At 38.3% G+C, this 17024-nt stretch overlaps 1 protein-coding gene and 1 pseudogene across 4 annotated transcripts in view; both read right to left on the bottom strand.

Annotated features, from left to right (window-relative positions):
• Nucleotides 1–4560: 4560 nt before the first annotated feature.
• Nucleotides 4561–4933, bottom strand: LOC111169996 (Golgi phosphoprotein 3 pseudogene; annotated as a pseudogene).
• Nucleotides 4934–14849: 9916 nt separating this feature from the next.
• C3H5orf22 (chromosome 3 C5orf22 homolog) overlaps nucleotides 14850–17024 on the bottom strand; it is a 40446-nt gene continuing 38271 nt past the window's right edge. For 3 of the 4 annotated variants that reach the window (XM_022564755.2, XM_089908709.1, XM_089908714.1), the window contains one exon: nucleotides 14850–16924. The gene's annotated coding sequence lies outside the window, so the exon portion shown is untranslated. The remainder of the gene's footprint in view (nucleotides 16925–17024) is intronic. The other variant, XM_089908708.1, reaches the window with a different exon arrangement.

The raw sequence follows: 17024 nt of genomic DNA, 5'->3' as shown, positions 1-17024 counted from the left end.
GACACAGGTTCTATCCTTGGTCCAGGAAGAGCCCACATGCCATGTAGCAACTAAGCCCATGAGCCACAACTACTGAAGCCCACGTGCCTAGAGCCTGTGCTCTGCAACAACAGAAGCCACCGCAATGAGAAGCCCGCACACCGCAATGAAGAGTAGCCCCCGCTCGCCGCAACGAGAGAAAGCCCGCGCGCAGCAATGAAGACCCAATGCAGCCAAAATAAATAAATTTAAAAAAAAATTTTTTAATTAAAAAAATAATTTAGCATATATGATTTCATCAAGAAAACTGCTTTCTTACATTACTGTAAAGCATTTCTCTTTGATTTTACCATAGTCTTAAGATGCTTTTGACTCTCTGCAGAAAAGATCTTACTGTGTCCACATATTTTTCATTAAAAAGATTTGATTGGACTTCCCTGGTAGCGCAGTGGTTGAGAGTTCGCCTGCCGATGCAGGGGACACGGGTTCGTGCCCCGGTCCGGGAAGATCCCACATGCCCCGGAGCGGCTAGGCCCGTGAGCCATGGCCGCTGAGCCTGCGCGTCCGGAGCCTGTGCTCCGCAACGGGAGAGGCCACAACAGTGAGAGGCCCGCGTACCGCAAAAAAAAAAAAAAAAAAAAAAAAAGATTTGATCACACTTGTTTACAATTTTTTATCTGTCTTGAGATGTCTCTATAGTTACAGTTAATGAATGAAAAATATGTAGACCCAAATAATGAAATAAAAGGTAAAAGGGCCATCAGTTGATGAAAACAAGATAGATGAGATTTGGAAAGGCAGAGAAAGTCATAGCTTTAAGGGCTCCCAAAGGAAAATTGGGACAAGAAGGAAGATTTGACTCATAGAACCCTAGAGAATTCTGGGATCAAAAACTGGATATACATTGGTGGACACAAAAATGAGATGTAGGGCTGAAAACAGAACTGATGGAAAAACAGATATCTGGTGATTCTTGTTATGCTTATATTTTCAAATGAGGCACTGAAATGATAATTGGGAAATCTGGGTCTGTTATCAGGGTTTGTCATTTTGCCTTCTTTGTGTAGGGTGATCAAGAAGGAAAATGGTTATTATTCCTCTTAACATCACCCCAACTCATTCTCTCTGAGAATGCCTGCAGCAAGATATCTACCATGTAGTCAAGAAATTAGAGGTTTCTCCCTGGAGAAATTGAACGGTGTTAGAGAAAAGATCTCCACATTTTGGCTTTTGTGGGTTCGCTGAGATGATGCCTATTGCTCCCACCTGATCACTCAACAGCAAAGTTGACAAACGTGTTTACAAGTATAGATGGCTTTTCTGTATCCCATTCTTAAATATATACATTTTTGAGGGGACACAATTCAGTCCATAACAATCAGATCCACAAACTCATTAGTCTTTCAACTATTTATTGTAATAAACCACCCCAAAACTTATTGTCTTAATGAAACAACAATTCAATATTTCTCATGATTCTATGGGTTGGCCAAGTGGTTCTTCTGCTTCATGTGGTAACAGTTTTGCCAACTTTTTCACTAGCACAAGACATGGTTTACCATCCTTCCAGACTTCAATAGTAGTTTCTTCACTAATTTTCCAGCTTCTACTAATAGTCTCCTTGCTACCCTTCCAGCCTCTGTCTACTACCCAGTCTCAAGGCCATGACACATGCATTCAGTTTTTATTATAGCAGCACCTAATTTTTATTTTATTTATTTTTAAATTATTTTTAAACTTTTTATTTTTTTTGCGGTACATGGGCCTCTCACTGTTGTGGCCTCTCCCGTTGCGGAGTACAGGCTCCGGACGTGCAGGCTCAGCAGCCATGGCTCATGGGCCTAGCTGCTCCGCATCATGTGGGATCTTCCCGGGCCGGGGCACGAACCCGTGTCCCCTGCATCGGCAGGTGGACTCTTAACCACTGCGCCACCAGGGAAGCCCAGCACCTCATTTTTAGGTACTAGTTTCTCTTTCAACTAGTCTTTGTTGTGGAATAAAACACCCCAAAACTTAACAGCTTAAATCAACACCACTTTATGCAGTTCTCTGGGTTGGCTGAGCAGTTCCCTGCTGCTTTCACTTGGGCTCATACACACAGCTGCATTCAGCTGGCAGGTCATCTGGCAGGGTGCTGAACTTAGCTGGGACAGCTGGGTCTCTCTTTCCATATGCCCTTTTGTCCTGGGCTTCATTATGGTATGGTGGTCTCAAGGCAGCATTCCAAGAGAATGAAGGGAGACACCATATCACTTTATGTGTCCCAAGCTGTGAAACTGGCAAGATGTCACTTCCTCCACATTCTATTGGATAAATCAGAGAACAAAGCCAGCCCAGATTCAAGAGGTGGTGGAACAGACTCCACCACTTAATAGAAGGAGCTGCAAATAATTTGTGGCCGTATTTAATTTACCACGGAAAGTTATGCTATGGTCCTAAATAGAAAGACTCAATATCATAAATATGTCAGTTCTTTCAAATAAATCTGTACAGCCAATGTCATACCAATCAAAATCCCAACAGGATATTTCAAGAAACTTGATAAGATGTTCCTAAAATTCATATGGAAGAGCAAAGGGCTCAGAATCACTAACACAATTCTGAGGAAGGACAGGTCCTCACAGATATCGGGATTTATTATAAAGCTATGGTAACAGCTGTGTATTGCGACAGCAATTTGAGGAGAAATTCATGTGAAGTCCACAAGATATACAGCATCAATGGATGTACACAACCCAATTAGCTTTATGGAGCAATTTACTTTTATGATTTAATAGTGAAAATATACAAATATAAGATTATGGAAAGCAAAATTTTTCCCACTTTATTGAGATATGATTGACATATAACATTATGTAAGTTTAAGGTATGCAACCTATTGATTTGATATGCTTATGTATTGCAAAGTGATGACCACCATAGCCTTAGCTAATACCTCCATCACATAATTACCATTTCTTTATCGTGGTGAGAACATTTAAGATCTCCTCCCTTAGCAACTTTCAAGTATATAATACAGTATTATTAACTATAATCACCAAGCTGTACATTAGATCTCCAGAACTTACTCATCTTATAACTGGAAGTTTGTACTCTTTGACCAACACCTCCCCATTTCCCCCACCCCTAACCCCTAGCCCCTGATAACCTCTGTTCTATTCACTGTTTCTATGAGTTTGGCTTTTTAAGATTCCACACATAAGTGATATCATACAGTATTTGTCTTTCTTTGTCTGACTCATGTCACTTAGCATAATGCCAGTGAAAAATTGTTAAGGTATGCATCTAGATTGAGCTTTACTGAAAAATACCTTGATAGGTACAGCTTTTTACTTTTGGTGAGTTAAGAATATAGAAGAATTTGTACTTGTGGAAAAACTTAAACTCAAGAAATGCTAATGATGTGCTTTTGAAGCTGGAGGGAGGGGCTTCCCTGGTGGTCCAGTGGTAAAGAATCCGCCTTCCAATGCAGGGGACAGAGGTTCAAGCCCTAGTCAGGGCACTGAGATCCCACATGCTGCGGGGAAATGAATCTCGCACGCCACAGCTACTGAGCTCACGCACCTCAACTAGAGGAGAGAAAACCCTCATGTCGCAACTAGAGAGAAGCCCGTGCACCACAACGAAGATCCCGTGTACCACAGATAAGACCTGATGCAGCCATAAGAATAAAATAAATAAAATTAAAGAAAAAGAAGCTGGAGGTAGTTTCAAGAAAAGATACATGCACCTCAATATTCATAGCAGCACTATGTATAATAGCCAAGACATGGAAGCAACCTAAATGTCCATTGACAGACAAATGGATAAAGAAGATGTGGCACAAATATACAATGGAATACTACTCAGCCATAAAAAAGAATGAAATAATGTCATTTGCAGCAACATGGATGGACCTAGAAATTATCATACTAAGTAAGCCAAAGACAAATATCATATTGCTTATATGTGGAATCTAAAAAAAATGATACAAGTGAAGTTATTTACAAAACAGAAATAGACCCACAGACATAGAAAACAAACTTATGGTTACCAAAGGGGAAAGGGGAGGGGGATAAATTAGGAGGTTGGTATTAACATATACACACTTTTATATATAAAATAGGAAATGAACAAGGACCTACTATATAGCACAGGGAACTATACTCAATATTTTGTAATAACCTATAAGGGAAAAGAATCTGAAAAAGAATATATATATATATATATATATATGTATAACTGAATCACTATACTGTATACCTGAACCTCATACAACATTGTAAATCAAACTATGCTTCAATAAAAAACAAAAATCGGCAAAAAAAGGAAAGAAAGAAACTGGAGGTAGTTTGAAAGTAAACATAACAAAAATCCAAAGCCTATTACAGTGAGAACGGCGACTCTCTTGAAGTCTAGAAGGAATGAAATGTCAATAGGCAGTAAAACTTTTTTTTCTAAACTTAAAAAAGGTTTAGAAAGGTCTCTCATACCAGCAGCTTCCTGCAGGTACACACCCACAACAGGAAAAGCCACCCACCATTTCATAAAACAAAAACCAGTTATAGTGTGGGAAGTACAAACTGCAGAAAACCAGGAGTCCCTGGAAGAAAAATGTTCCTGCGAGAGAAAGGAGGACGCTCGGTTCTGCGCAGCGTCACTTGGTGAAGGCGGCCACCACTGCCCACAGCACCTCGTTGGTGCTGGCCTTCAGACACTCCACCTCAGGGTCTAAGTCCAGGAGCTGCCGCACCCGCTTGGTGGCTAAATCGTACTGCTCGTCCAGGAGGGGCGCGAACGCGTTCTCCAGGACATCCGAGGCGTGGGCCAGGTAGATGAGGGCCAGCAGGCGCTTGTCCATGCGGTGAGGGTCGTTCACCCACTTGTCGAGAACGGCTTCCTGCACCTTCTTGATGAGGCGCTGCTTAATGCTGTTCTTGGTGAGGGGATGTGTCGTCATGTCAAAAAGAAGGAAGTTCTGTTTCTCGGTTGTCAATACGCTCCTGTCTACCAGGTTTTAAGCTAATCATTCCTGCACGTTTCTTAATTGATAATGCAATTTTAATGAATTCCATGTCTCACCTAAACAAAAGCACTTAAAAGCTAGAGAAGAATTTCAGCTATTATTTTCTTTGTACTCTTAATAGGAATAGCAAAATGTGTTCATTGTAGCTGGTTTGCTTCTGGAGAAGTGGAATACAAGTGTTCTAGGACGGTCTGTGTTCCCAGAACGTAAACTTCTTGTGGGACAAGAATCATATTTTATTGATCTCTATAGCCCGGCACCAGGTATATTTCCTGGAACATAGTATTGCTCAATAAGTATTTGGAAAAGAGAATGAATAAAGTATTCAAATACACGAATTAGAACAGATTGCTAATGGTTTTGGTGTGAGGTAGATATGAGTCAAATTGTAAAATGATAATTCCTGGTACATTTCTATCAACATAAAGTTGTCAATAAATAGCCAAAGTATAAATTAGAGGTTCATTTATTTTTATTTTTTAAATAAATTTTTAAAAGGAATAATTTTAGATTTATAGAAAAGTTGCAAAGATAGTAAAGCGTTTCCACATGCCCCACTGCTATTTCCCCATTAATGCAGCACATTTGTCACAATTAATGAACATCGATACATTAATATTAACTAAAGTCCATACACTCTTCACATTTCCTTGGTTTTTGCCTGATGTTCTTTTTTTGTTCCAGGATGCCACCCAGGTTATTATATTACCTTTATTTGTCATATTTTCTTAGGCTCCTCCTGGTGGTGACAGTTCTCCAATCTTCCCTTGCTTTTGGTGGCCTTGACAGTTTTGAGAAGTAGTGGTCGTGTACTTTGTAGATTGTCCCTTTATTGGGATTTATCTGATGTTTTTCTCACGATGAGACTGAGGTTACAGGTTTGGGGGAGTGAGACCACAAAGGGTGCATACTATCAGCATGATTTATCACTGTTGGTGTTGACCTTGATCACCAGGCTGTGGGAGGGTTTGTCAGGTATCTCCAATATAAAGCTATTCCTCCCTCACACCTTTCTGTTCTGTATTCTTGGACGGAAGTCACTATGTGCAGCTCACATTTAAAGAGTGGTGGGTTATTCAGTACTTCCTTGAGAGTGAGGTATTTACATAAATTATTTGGAACTGGAAGTTGTATTTTTCATTAAAGAATTAAATTGAGATTCTCAATAAAGATGGCTGGTTGAATAAATATTCTCTTCATGATGAAAATGCTATGAAAATAAGAGTAAAAGGATTTCTATAGAAGCACAAACCCATAATAATAACAGGAAAGAACACAAGAGCAGTAAAATTTCGGATACTGCAAAGTAGGTGAAAAAGTGGTAGGTGGATTAGTGGATGCAAGAAAGCTAATCCAAAACTGGCAGTGGGCAGAGAAGGGAGGTACCCTACTTTACATGGCAGAAGCCCAGAGGCTCAGAAATTGGCACCAGATAGCTGTGGGAATGGTGGGGGGCGGGGAGAAGATAATGGTAGGGCTAAGAATAGAAAGACTGTTTGAAAGTCTATTTAAAAAGCATCTCCAGATCTCCTTCTCTACTCTGTGCAGTAGAAGATAATAAAACAGAGGGTCTCTGGACTCAGGGACACCAGGCACAGCTGAAGGAGGCAGGGATCTCCCACTGAAAACAGGGGGATTAAGTAAGAGTTTATGTCCTAGAATTTGGGACATTTCAGCCTTTTCCCTCCTCTTGACTCCCGGAATACTGGAAGCTAGGATTATACCCTCCAGCCAAGACACTGGAAGAGTCTTTTCTGGAAAATACCACCAGCCCAAGAGAAAAGGATGAAAAACACTGATATGAAGATTTCCCCAAAGAAGCCCCCACTTCACCACCGCCCACCATGCACACTTAACAGCTTCCAAGTAACTTATTTGGCCTCTTTTTCCAAATATGAGCAGACTGCTAGAGAATGTCATACATTTGGGAAAAATTCCCTAATGCGAAACACAGAGTACAAAATAAAATATTAAAATAACAAAAAGATGTTTCTAATTCCTCCAAAGTGGAAACTACACAAACGTCTGGTCAACTGGTGAATGTCAAAACAAAATGTGATACATCAGCACAAGGGAATACTCTGCAACAATAAAGAGGAATGAACTCCTGAGGCATGCTGCAACAAGGATGGCCTTCAGAAACAGCACGTGAAGTGAAAAAGCAGACACAGAAGAACATATACTGTATGATTCGATTTATACGAAATGCCTAGAAAACGCAAATGGGTAGAGACAGAAAGCAGATTATTGGCTGATTGGGACTAGGGTTAGGAATGGAGATGAATTGCAAACGGGCACCAGAGACCTTTCTGGGGTGATGGAAATGTTCTAAAACTGGACTGCAGTGATGGTTGACTGACTCAATAAATATACTAAACATCAGTGAATTAGACACTCACAGTGGGTGAATTTTATGGCATACGAATTACACTTCCAATAAACCTGTTTTTTAAAAAAAGGAACTCAGAGGACACTGAAACTATGAAGGGAGAAGAAAAATGTGGAAAAAAAAGGCATTACTGTTCTCAGAGAAATAAGAGAATATTGTATCCATAAAACAGGAAAACAAAATGGTCGTTTTAAAAAGAAGAATATTCAGAGAACAACAACAACAAAAATACTAGGAAAATAAAAATTGGATGGCAGAACTGGAAAACCCAGTAGAAAAGTAGAAGATATAGTTAGGGAATCCAAAACTTAGGGCAAAATGGCAAATAGTTGGACAATAAGAGAGAAAATTTAAGAAATTAATTGGTCAATCCAGGGGGCCCAACAACTAAATAATATGAGCTCCAGAAAGGGTGAACAGAAGAGAATGATGAAGAAAAGCGTTGAACTTCCCTGGTGGCACAGTGGTTAAGAATCCACCTGCCAATGCAGGGGACACGGGTTTGAGCCCTGGTCCAAGAAAATCCCACATGCCGTGGAGCAACTAAGCCCCGTGCACCACTAGAACTACTGAGCCTGAGCTCTAGAGCCCTCGAGCCACAACTACTGAAGCCCGTGCACCCTAGAACCTGTACACCGCAACTACTGAGTCCACGCGCCACAACTACTGAAGCCTGCATGTCTAGAGCCTGTGTTCTGCAACAAGAGAAGCCACCACAATGAGAAGCCTGCGCACTGCAACGAAGAGTAGCCCCTGCTCGCCGCAACTAGAGAAAGCCCGCGCGCAGCAACAAAGACCCAATGCAAAAAAAAAAAAAAAAGTAAGCCATCAATTTAAAAAGAAAGAAAAGGAAAGTGTTAATAAAATAACATAGGAGAATTTTCCAGGGCTGAGGAACATGAGCCTTTTTTCAAAAAAAGGCCCATTGGATATCCAGCCCAATGAATAAAAGACAAATAAATAAATAAAAATAAAGAAAAACAATTAAAAAACCCATTAAGCAATTTAAAAAAAATCCAAAAGACTCATTATCATAAAATTTCAAACACTAGTGCACTAGTGGTAAACAGAAGGCTCTAAAAGTTCGGGTGGGGGGTGGATGTTAGGGGGAGACAGTTAATGAGCAGAAGAGTGTAAGAATGGCATCAAACTTCTTGAATGGGAGGTAGAAGATAATGAAGCTGCACCTTCACATTTCCAAAGGAAATTTTTACTCTCCATCAAGTGAGAGGGTAGAAAAAAGACAATTTAGACCTCTAGACATGTCCTTCCCAAGCACCTTTCTTAGGAAGCTATTTGGGAATGTGCACACACACATACCACAGTCACACGAAAGGGCTCCCTTTAGAAGGAGGATATTGGGATACATGGGGTTGAGGAAACAGAGGATCTAATAGAAGCAAAAGGAATCCCCAGGGTGATGGCCAGTGGAAGTTCCAATACAACAGAGGAGCAAAGGCCCACAATGGAAGCATCTAGATTGTAACCAGAAGGTGGAGGCACTAGGACTGTCTTGGACTGAAGCAGGCTGGGGGTCCAGGATGTAGTTCTTCAGTTATTTAACATGTTTTGTATAAAATGTAATGAGAGACATTTTACAGAGCTGTTGAGGATATGGGAATATTTAGTCAGATATTCAAAGGAAATTAAGAAAATGTCTTCAAATAAGGCAATTATTAACTCCAAAAACCACAAGTTATGTAAGAAAGGATATATAATCATGCTACTTGATGCAAAAACATACTATGTACTACACATACATTGTCAAAATTAAGAAAACACTGAACATAGATTTAACAGATATTTAAGATATAATTTTATTGAGAAGATGGTGGAAAGGAAAGAGTGGTATACCTGAGCTAAAATCCTTGTTATCTATAATTGGAAATCAACAGGTAAGTCTATTCCGATGAGTCAAGAGATACCAGTATATATTATGCATATTATTTAGAAATTAGAAAGTAAAATCAGAGAAAATAGCTAAAAAAGTTGAAATTGATTACTTGGCAGACGATGGGAGTAGAAAGGTAAAGAAAAGAGACTGCTGTTTTATAAAAGTTACTTTTAGCAATATTTGATCTTTTATACTATTCAAACAGCACTTTGACAAAAATAAAAGTTGATTAAAAATAACACGTCATGGGCTTCCCTGGTGGCGCAGTGGTTGAGAGTCCACCTGCCAATGCAGGGGACACGGGTTCCCGCCCCGGTCCGGGAAGATCCCACATGCTGCGGAGCGGCTGGGCCGCTGAGCTATGGCCGCTGAGCCTGCGCGTGCGGAGCCTGTGCTCCGCAATGGGAGAGGCCACAACAGTGAGAGGCCCGCGTACCGAAAAAAAACCAAAAACCAAAAAAAACACGTCATTTTACTGAATGCAAAAAAATGTATAAAGTTATACAATAACAAGAAACAGGAAACTTCAAATTATGGTATTAATACTCAATTTAATATACATAAAATTTTATTTAATCATATGAATTATACCAAAAAGACACAATTTGGAAAAGCCATTTTGCAATTTATGATTTGCTTTATAAAACTGGAGTTTTAAAATTATGATAATTAATTCATGAAAAGTTGAGGATTTGATTCCTGCTTTCTGAAGTTTATTAATATTTAAAGCCTGAGTCTATTTTTGAAGTATAAAGAACTTTACCAAATTAAAGAGTGGCAAATCATTCCTCTTTGAAGAAAAACATTACAATTTGCATTCAAATTCCTTATCTTTTTAAAAGAGGAAAGGCAGCATTTATTTTAGGCCTTATTATATTTACTATCCTGAGTCTGTAAATGGAAATTATACCCAAACGATGAATGTAATCCTGATTACTTCTTTCTTTTGGGTTAAACATAAGTTCACACACCCATACTTAAATATTAAGAAATCAGCAACAGTTATTTTACCCATCTGCAGTCTGAGCCCAATGATGGGACAGCCTTCCCGCCTCCCTTCCTTCCAGAAGCATTTACTTTGTTCCTAGTATTGGCTGGGTGTTGAGGATACAAAAAAGAATAAAATATGATCTTCTTCTACCAAGAAATTACAAGCTAGTGCCACTTTATACAACTAACCATAAAACAACATGGAAAGGGTGAGAGGAACAAAGTTCTACAAGAATAGAGAGGAATCAGAATTTACAGGGTGTCTGGAGACAGAGCATACTGGAAGACACTCTCCAAAGAGTACACTTTCTCTCTTTGACTTGGAGAGTTGGACAAGCCAAGGGAGAGGCCTAATGCCCTGGGACAGAGAGATCAGCAAGCGCAAAGCATCCAAGGCCACGCAGGTACAGTGAGACGCAGACTACCTGGAAACGCTGCCTCCCAAGGTGGTCCACCTGTGGTCCCTGGTTACCCTGACTACACACTCCCCCAAAGTCACCCACACACACCGGGAGGAGGAGAGATACGCTGGGGTGTTTCATTAGAACCGGACATTCCTGGGTGGAGGGCAGGTGGGGGAGGGAGGGTGCTCTAGAGAACAAGCCATGCCTGTTTCATTTCTAGCACAAAGAAGAATGTATTGTAAGTTCATTCGAACAAATGACTGCTCTATGAATAGTGCTAAATTTAAATTTCTTGGACAAAAGGATTTTCCTCATGTTCCAGATGACTCAGGTTAACGTGAGAAAAGACTTGACAAACAATTTATACATGCAAATTGGACGTGAGATGTTCTTTCGTTCAACAATTATTTATTGGGCATCTGCTATGGGTTTCTGTCAGTGTTCAAGGCACCAAGAACAAAAAAATCCTCACACTTGTGACCCATATTCTAGTGACTTCTATTCATTTATATTTCATCTTTCTGAATTAAAAAAAAAAAATCATTGCCAGAAATCAACTTAAAAATTCATGAAAAAAAAAAAATTCATGAAAAACAACAAGCATTAACCGTTTCGCACAGGGAACTATATTCAATATCTTGTAAAAACCTAAAATGGAAAAGAATCGAAAAAAGAATATAGATATATATATGACTGAATCATTTTGCTGTTCATCTGAAACTAATACAATATTGTAAATCGACTACATGTCAATTAAAAAAAATTCATGAAGGCCAATTTAAGGGACTTACCAACAATACTGAAGAAGACTTAGATATAAATGTGACAAAATGATTTAAAAACCTGTATTAGCAGAAAATTGTATCATTGCCCTCTATACCATAAAACTGAAAGGACTTCTATGATAAATATGTAGTCTAGTGCCACCTTGTGTTCAAATTACTCAATTACAATGTGATTTAATAGGAAAGATTCTGTACTGTATTCATTTCCTATTTTTCCTATTGCAGCTGTAACAAATTGCCACAAATTTAAGCCTTTAAAACAACACAAATTCATCATTTTATAATCCTGTAGGTGATAAGGGTGTAATGGATTGCAGTGGGCTAACATCAAGGTATCAGCAGGGCTGTGTTCCTTCAAGATCCTAGAGAAGAATCTGTTTTCTTACATTTTCCACCTCCTAGAGGCTGCCTGAATTCCTTAGCTGGTGGCTCCCTACTAAGCTTGGAGCCAGCAATGGCTAGTTGAGTCTTCTCATGGTGAATCACTCTGACACTGCCTCTCCTCTTTCACTTATAAGAACCCTTGTTATTACATAGGCCTCACCTGAATAATCTAGGATACTCGCCCCATCTCAAAATCAGTTAATTAGCAAACAATTCTACCTGCTACCTCATTTCTCCCTTACCATGTAACAGAACATATTCACAGGTTTTGGGGATTACAATACGTACATCTTTGGGAAGGGGGCATTATTCCGCCTACCACACAGTCTGTTGGTTTTTTTTTTCTGGGGGCAAATATGCTACTTCTTATGCTTCAATCAAATGGTAAAGATATTAAATTAAAACTGGGGGGTTCTTGGACTTTATTTGGAACTCGGAATTGATGAAAAACAACAAAAAAATCTTTTACCAATGTCTATGACACAAACCAAGCATTTAGAAACCACCCCCACCCTGTGAATATTTACTTTACTAATTAGCTTTATAATCTTAGCTAGAAAGACCCAAATTAAATATAAACATATTCTTAAATTCTCCCATAAGGTTAACAACTGATTTCTCAGCAGAAACTCTACAAGCCAGAAGGGAGTGGCACGATATATTTAAAGTGATGATAGGGAAGAACCTACAACCAAGATTACTCCACCTAACAAGGATCTCGTTCAGATTCGACGGAGAAATCAAAAGCTTTACAGACAAGCAAAAGCTAAGAGAATTCAGCACCACCAAACCAGCTCTACAACAAATGCTAAAGGAACTTCTCTAAGTGGGAAACACATGAGAAGAAAAGAACCTACAAAAACAAACCCAAAACAATTAAGAGAATGGTAATAGGAACACAAATATTGATAATTACCTTAAATGTGAAGGGATTAAATGCTCCAACCAAAAGACGCAGGCTTGCTGAATGGATACAAAACCAAGACCCAGATATATGCTGTCTACAAGAGACCCACTTCGGACCTAGGGAAACATACAGACTGAAAGTGAGTGGATGGAAAAAGAAATTCCATGGAAATGGAAATCAAAACAAAGCTGGAGTAGCAACACTCATATCAGATAAAACAGACTTAAAATAAAGATTGTTACAATTTGGACACTACATAATGATCAAGGGATCAATCCAAGGAGAAGATTTAACAATTATAAATGCATATGCACCCAAACATAGGAGCACCTCAATACATAAGGCATATGTTAACAGCTATAAAAGAAGAAATCGACACTAACACAATAATAGTGGGAGACTTTCACACCTCACTTACACCAATAGATCATCCAGACAGAAAATTAATACAGAAACACAAGCTTTAAATGACACAATAGACCAGATAGATTTAATTGATATTTATAGGACATTCCATCCGAAAACAGCAGATTACACTTTCTTCTGAAGTGCACACGGAACATTCCCCAGGATACATCACATCTTGGGTCACAAATCAACACTTGGTAAACTTAAGAAAATTGAAATCATATCAAGCATCTTTTCCGACCACAACACTATGAGATTAGAAATATTTTACAGGTAAAAAAATGTAAAAAACACAAACACATGGAGGCTAAACAATACATTACTAAATAACCAAGAGATCACTGAAGAAAGCAAAGAGAAAATAAAAAAATACCTAGAGACAAATGACAATGAAAACACGAAGATCCAAAACCTATGGGATGCTCCAAAAGCAGTTCTAAGAGGGAAGTTTATAGCTATACAAGCCTACCTCAAGAAACAAGAAACACTCAAATAAACAATCTAACCTTTCACCTAAAGGAACTAGAGAAAGAAGAACAAACAAAACCCAAAGTTAGCAGAAGGAAAGAAATCATAAAGATCAGAGCAGAAATAAATGAAATAGAAACAAAGAAAACAATAGCAAAGATCAATAATATTAAAAGCAGGTATTTGAGAAGGTAAACAAAACTGATAAACCTTTAGGCAGACTCATCAAGAAAAAGAGGGAGAGAAAAAAAAAGAAAAAGAAAAAGAGGGAGAGGACTCAAATCAACAAAATTAGAAACGAAAAAGGAGATGTTACAACACTGCAGAAATACAAGTCATCATAAGAGACTAATACAAGCAACTCTATGCCAGTAAAATGGACAACCTGGAAGAAATGGAAAAATCATTAGAAAGGTATAACCTTCCAAGACGGAAACAGGAAGAAATAGAAAATATGAACAGACCAATCACAAGTAATGAAATTGAAAATGTGATTAAAAATCTTCCAACAAACAAAAGTCCAGGAACAGATGGCTTCACAGGTGAATTCTATCAAACATTTAGAGAAGGGCTAACACCCATCCTTCTCAAACTCTTCCAAAAGATTGCAGAGGAAGGAACACTCCCTAACTCATTCTACAAGGCCACCATCACCCTGATACCAAAACCAAAGATACTACAAAAAAAGAAAATTATAGACCAATATCACTGATGAATATAGATGCAAAAATCCTCAACAAAATACTAGCAAACAGAATCCAACAACACATTAAAAGGATGATACACCATGATTAAGTGGGATTTATCCCAGGGATGCAAGGATTCTCCAGTATAAACAAATCAATCAATGTGATATACCATATTAACAAATTGAAGAATAAAAACCATATGATCATCTCAATAGATGCAGAAAAACTTTCGACAAAATTCAACACCCACTTATGATAAAAACTCTCTAGAAAGTGGGCATAGAGGGAATCTACCTCAACATAATAAAGGCCATATACAACAAACCCACAGCAAACATCATTCTCAATGGTGAAGAACTGAAAGCATTTCCTCTGAGATCAGGAACAAGACAAGCAAGTCCACTCTCACCACTATTAGCTAACAGAGTTTTGGAAGTCCTAGCCATGGCAATCAGAGAAGAAAAAGAAATAAAAGGAATACAAATTGGAAAAGAAGAAGTAAAATTGTCACTGTTTGCAGATGACATGATACTATACATAGAGAATCCTAAAGATGCCACCAGAAAACTACTAGAGCTAATCAGTGAATTTGGTAAAGCTGCAGGATGCAAAATTAATGCACAGAAATCTCTTGCATTCCTATACACTAGCAATGAAAGATCAGAAAGAGAAATTAAGGAAACAATCCCATTCACCATTGCAATAAAAAGAAAAAAATACCTAGGAATAAACCTACCTAAGGAGGTAAAAGACCTGTACTCAGGAAACTATAAGACACTGATGAAAGAAATCAAAGATGACACAAACAGATGGAGAGATATACCATGTTCTTGGACTGGAAGAATCAATATTGTGAAAATGACTATACTACACAAAGCAATCTACAGATTCAATGCAATCCCTATCAAATTACCAATGGCATTTTTTACACAACTAGAACAAAAAATCTTAAAATTTATATGGAGACACAAAAGACCCCAAATAGCCAAAGCAATCTTGAAGGAAAAAAATGGAGCTGGAGGAATCAGACTCCCTGACTTCAGACTATAGTACAAAGCTACAGTAATCAAGACAATATGGTAATATGGTACTGGCACAAAAACAGAAATATAGATCAATGGAACAGGATAGAAGGCCCAGAGATAAACCCACATACCTATGGCCAACTAATCTATGACAAAGGAGGCAAGGATATACAATGGAGAAAAGACAGTCTCTTCAATAAGTGGTGCTGGGAAAACTGGACAGCTACATGTAAAAGAATGAAATTAGAACACTCTCTCACACCATACACAAAAATAAACTCAAAACGGATTAGAGAACTAAATGTAGGACCGGACACTATAAAACTCTTAGAGGAAAACATAGGAAGAACACTCTTTGACATAAATCACAGCAAGATCTTTTTTGACCCACCTCCCAGAGTAATGGAAAAAAAAAAAAATAAACAAATGGGACCTAATGAAACTTAAAAGATTTTGCACAGAAAAGGAAACTATAAACAAGACTAAAAGACTACCCTCAGAATGGGAGAAAATATTTGCAAACGAATCAACGGACAAAGGATTAATCTCCAAAATACATAAACAGCTCAGGCAGCTCAATATCAAAAAAACAAACAACCCAATCAAAAAATGTGCAGAAGGCCTAAATAGACATTTCTCCAAAGAAGTTATACAGATTGCCAACATACACATGAAGAACAGTACATATACATATGAAGAACAACATACTATGGAGAACAGTATGGAGGTTCATTAAAAAACTAAAAACAGAATTACCATATGACCCAGCAATCTCACTACTGGGCATATACCCTGAGAAAACCATAATTCAAAGACACATGAACCCCAATGTTCACTGCAGCACTTTTTACAGTAGCCAGGTCATGGAAGAAACCTAAATGTCCATTGACAGATGAATGGATAAAGAAGATGTGGTACATATATACGATGGAATATTACTCAGCCATAAAAAGGAACGAAATTGGGTCATTTGTAGAGATGTGGATGGACCTAGAGATTGTCATACAGAGTGAAGTAAGTCAGAAAGAGAACAATAAATATATATTAACGCATATATGTGGAATCTAGAAAAATGGTACAGCTGAACTTATTTCTAAGGCAGAAATAGAGACACAGACATAGAGAACAAACATACAGACAGCAAGTGGGGAAAGGGGAATGAGGGCTGGGATGAATTGTGAGACTGGGATTGACATATATACACTAATATGTATAAAATAGATAACTAATAAGAACCTGCTGTGTAAAAAATAAAATAAAATAAAATTCAAAAAAAAAAGAATGAACTATGAACATTTTCTCACACCATATAAAAATATAAACTCAAAATGGAAAAAAAAACTGTTAAATTATTTCAAATTGACAAAGGCAGGTGTAAGTCCAAATATTGCTTGATAATACACAAAGTATAAAAGTAGAGGGTCTTTGTTTACCGGGCAATAGGTTTTGTTCAAAAACTGGTCAGAATTAAGCTCATAAAAACTCAAAAATAGAAACCTCTGGGGACTTACCTGGCAGTCCAGTGGTTAAGACCCCACGCTTCTGCTGCAGGGGGCACTGGTTTGATCCCTGGTCAGGGAACTAAGATCCTGCATAGCTGCAGGGTGCAGCCAAAAAACAAAAACAAAAACAAAACTCTGAAGGGATTAAAGGAGGAGAGAAAAGAGAAAGAGAACAGGTAGATTGTGGTTCTTTAC

This window comes from Delphinapterus leucas, chromosome 3 (genome assembly GCF_059928025.1).
Source record: "Delphinapterus leucas isolate spDelLeu-1000000601 "Yukka" chromosome 3, BTC_Dleu_Yukka2, whole genome shotgun sequence".
NCBI lineage: Eukaryota > Metazoa > Chordata > Mammalia > Artiodactyla > Monodontidae > Delphinapterus > Delphinapterus leucas.
Note: the sequence above shows the minus strand (reverse complement) of the source record. Positions and strands in the feature narration are given on the sequence as shown.